Source organism: Lathyrus oleraceus, chromosome 7 (assembly GCF_024323335.1).
Source record: "Lathyrus oleraceus cultivar Zhongwan6 chromosome 7, CAAS_Psat_ZW6_1.0, whole genome shotgun sequence".
Lineage (NCBI taxonomy): Eukaryota > Viridiplantae > Streptophyta > Magnoliopsida > Fabales > Fabaceae > Lathyrus > Lathyrus oleraceus.
The window spans coordinates 275,430,734-275,435,254 of NC_066585.1; the positions used below are offsets into that span (position 1 = coordinate 275,430,734).

The 4,521-nt window shown below is 36.1% G+C and overlaps 1 long non-coding RNA gene across 1 annotated transcript; it reads right to left on the reverse strand.

The window, feature by feature from the left end:
• Nucleotides 1-784: 784 nt before the first annotated feature.
• On the reverse strand, nucleotides 785-3,079 carry LOC127108289 (uncharacterized). The gene is made up of 3 exons (XR_007795994.1): nucleotides 2,671-3,079; nucleotides 2,046-2,139; nucleotides 785-1,196 (listed from the first exon to the last, which is right to left on the reverse strand). It is a non-coding gene; the product is annotated as an uncharacterized LOC127108289 (long non-coding RNA).
• Nucleotides 3,080-4,521: the final 1,442 nt, after the last annotated feature.

The window sequence follows — 4,521 nt, forward strand, 5'->3', positions numbered from 1 at the left end:
TGGCTTAAGATTCATCTATACACATTCATCCGCATTCATGTGCATCACACATTCATTCTCACAAACATCATAGATTCAAAGCTCGTGAATAACATAATTTGGTCTTGCTTGATCTTGGGGGATTACGTCTTGATATTTCATGCTTAAACCCTAATGTGCTTGGATCTTGTCCTAGATGAATCTTTTGATCCATAAAATCCTAATTGTAGGAGTTCATCATGGGTGATTCATTTGGTGACCTTGTTTTGGGCTCAAACCCCTAATGTTAGTGGCATATGATTTGAGTTGGTTCCTTGAGCCTTGACCCTTATTCACCTAATCTTTCAGTTTGATCATAGAAATCCTAATCTCATGGGCCATTTGGTTTGGACATACTTGCAAAGCCTTATAGCTTGATATGTGACCTTTGGTCATAGGGGTTGCCTAGTGATCTTGGATTGGGCATGAAACCCTAATTGGGGAGGTCCAACCTTTGTGATTTGCATCTTGATATTTGGATTTGGTTTGAAACCCTAAGTATGGATGCATGACATTCGATGACCATATGGTTATATTATAACCCTGATCATGCCATTCATGTTCATCTGTGGGACATGTTTTGTCAATCATGCTTGATGTTTATTTGGTCCAAGGCCTGAATGCTTTCATATTTTCATTCAAACTCATAGCTCATTGATTCTTATTTCATCAGTACACTCATATTTGATTTGTTCATAATGAATATCTTGAATTTAAATATGTTTTTTTTGGGAAAATTCTCATTCTTTTGAAAATAAAGCATGGATTTAAGAAACAATTTTTCATCTAAAAATTATCTATTACACTACATTCAAATGACCCAACTCCGTGAAATTACAAAAAATGAAGATTTTGGTATAGTTGACTTCTTAGTCAAATGTTGACTTTTAGTCAAATATTGACTTTTAATCAACTGTTGACTTTTAATCAACTGTTGTCCTTTAGCCAACTGTTGACTTTTAGTCAACTACATGATCCTAAAACCCTAATGAAGCTCTTTTGCTTTCATATTCCACCATGCCTTGAACATCTTTTCATGCCATGTGTGCCATAACCTCTCCATGTGCCATAACTTCCTTCATGTGCTAGCAAGCCATCACTCTTGAATGTCTTGATAGCACCACTTTAATGCCTTTAATTCATGACCAAAGGCTAAGCAAGATCATCATTACAACAACCTGTATTCAATGTTCAAACATCATCCAATCAAGGTCTTTTTTCATGAAGGGCACAAACAAACTTCAATATGGCATCATGTATACAAGTTACCAATGCATAAGTACTACATCCAAGTTTTGTCAACATTCTATCATCAACAATAAGCAAGTATCATAACACACATTAATCAAATCAGTGGCACATTTTCATGAATAACCTGACAATGAAACAAAGCATAACATTCCCACATTCTTTCAATTCAAACCAATATTCCAATTCATTCCCAATGCAAAAATAAGGATATAGCAGTGCATTTCAAAAAGGGGGAGGAGTGGTTTTCTGTTGCAACCATTTAATTGTCCATTTCAAATCTCAACTTATAACTAATTTATAACCAACTGATTTCATGACTGGACTAATTTTAGATGAATTTAACAGTTTAACAATAATTTCCATTTGAGACAACTAGCTTAAATAATCTCTAACAGATTCTATAACTAACAAATTGCCATAACTCACCATTAATTATTAGCAGACCAACATTAACACCATCGATTTCTAGCTAATGGACTACATAACAAGCCATTGATATAAATCCTTAATAGAACAACCAGCAGACCAACAAATTTCAGAATATGTCATTAGCACGTGATTTAACAGAAGCCAATAATATCATTTAACAAAAGACTTCAGTTTCCGACTAACTGAAAAATATCATGTGAGTTTAATTCTTTTTGATAACTAACATATCCTAACATAACTAATAACTTTTAATTGTCATTTACCAACTAACTCTAACTAGCATTAACCGAACCAATAACCTGAACCAACATTAAGTTAATGGAACTTAAAACTAGAGTATAACTAACCTTGCAAAATCACATGCCAGAAGGAGGTCTGAACACTTAGCTTCTAATCATAATTCGGACCTCGCCAAACAGAACAAATTTTGCATCCCACCACCTACACGATTATGTTTAACAGAGGCTTAAAATATATTGAAAACAGACTAACATAAATGATCTAGAACTAACTTCATTATTTCAAAACTAACATTTTAACAACATCATAACAGAATTTCACATCATTAGTTAACTTCTAATAGATTTTCATCGCAACCTAACAGAAAGTTAACCGTGCCCTAACTTGTAACTAATCCTGCCCGAAATCTTGCCCTAATCTGTCACATTTCCAGCTCTATATAATCCAATCATTATCCCTAATTAACGGTTAATCACAATTCAATCACTTCTTGACCATATTCACTCGTTTATCTTCTCCATTCTCTCTAACGGAAACCCTACTCAGAGCTCTATTGAGAATCCATTGGAGCTTCACATTGAAGCTCCAAATGTGGTTGAGCCAAACCTCCTCTCTCTGCACTCGCTGGGACAACACGCGACCGAATCGCTCCAGAAACGAAAGTGCACCAAAGAAGAAGAAGAACACAACACGCGCGCAAGAAGCAACAGTAAGAAGAAAAGAGCGTATTACTTGATTAGAAGCATTCCTTGTTCGTCTTCTTCGATCCATCGCATCATCGGAGTGAAGCTCCGATTCGGAGGTAAGCTCGTCTTCCCTTTTCGTTGGGAAAATCATTGCCATATCGTAGATTTTGTCCTGAGAAGCGTTATCCCTAAACCTTGGGACCAAATTCTTGAGTTATCACGGTTTAATTTCAAATCTGAAAGGTTAGGGTTCAGGTTTTGTGAGTTTCGATTTGTCCGTTTGATGAGGATTTGGAGGAAATAAGCTTGAGATTATAGTAGAGAGAGGTGTGGCGATCAGATTGATGTAGATTTTGTGGTTATTGGTCCTCCTCCGTGCCTGATGCGAATGCTTGCGCCATAGAGATATTGGATTTCGGCCAAGTGGGTTTGAGTGATGTCACTTTGTGAATGTTAATGATAATCAAGCTTGAACCCTTCTTGAGTTTGGCCTGGGATTGAACAAAGGCTTGGGCCTCAGGCCCATTACCTCTACCTCTCACACCCCTGGATTCACGTGCACACCCTTCACTGGGTTGGGGTTTGCGATTTGGGCTTAAGAGTATGGGCCCTGCACCCATCTGTCATTAGACCTTTGTTCTTCTTAACACACCCCCATTAGATGGGCCTTCCCCCTCCTTTCTAAGCCTTTTTGTTTGTTTTGTTTAATCACATTTAATGGCTTAATTAAATTCTGTTTTTTTGCTTAATGTAATTAATCATGTTTGCTAGCTAATAGAATGATCATAATTTAGGTTAATCATTTTTATTAGTTAATTTGATTTAATTCATTAATTATGATCAGTAGATATAATTGTTAATTAATCAATTAAAATCTTTAGAAATTTTAGGCTTTAGAACTTGGCCTAATCTTTTTTCATCATATTCTCGTATTATTTCTAATTAACTAACTGGTTATTTAATTCTAAATAATCTGGATTTTTGTTCCCATTTGATCCATTTGTACATAATGGCTATTTTATCCATAGGTAGAAAAATCTTGAATTTTTTGTATATAATTCCCTTAGTCTAGGGTTTTAATCAGATTTGTCTGATTCTTACTTAGTTGATAATTCAATAGGTTTACATTGTATTTAATAAAACTATTATTCTAATCCCAGTGATTAGTGTTGACCAAAGATCACTTTGGTCAACCAAATCCTTTGCAATAGGGTTGTAAACCCAACCTATTTCAAGTTATCAAAAGACCTTTGATCCCTTGATATGGCAAGTTCATTATGCTCAAGCTATTGTGGAAATGCTGAATCTCAAAAGCTCAAGGCCTCAAGGTTCAAGTACAAGCTCAAGACTTCAAGTCAACATCAGTCAAGCATAGCTAGCAAAATGGACTACTTCTCAAGCACTGTAAAGGTGTCAAAACTTGACAAGAGCGATTCAAATCATAAGCTATAAGCCTTAAGTAATGAGGAAGGATGAGATGGAGTTTCTCCTACCCTTGTCTAGAGTGACTTTGTGTACAGGGTATTGGCCCTAGCTATTCAAAGCATTCGCCCTCATTCATAGACTTTAGTTCAATTTGAGTCATGCAATTGACAAGTCTTCTGCAAGCAAGTATCAAGCTTTCAACACTTCAATAGTGAAGCATCATTGCAAATCAATCCTCCTTCGGTATTAGACCCTCCTCCTGGATGTTCATACATTTCTTGGGATCATTATCTTGGGGTCAAATACCTATTTCTCAATCAATTGCTCCATGTATTGCCTATCAGTTCAGATTATGGCATACTTTGTTTCTTGCCCACAAGGTGCAAACCTTGGCAACCTCTTTCAGCCTTGGAGTACAAACTCTGGCTTTATTCCTCGCCTAAAGATACAGATCTTGTTATCCTTGCCCCGT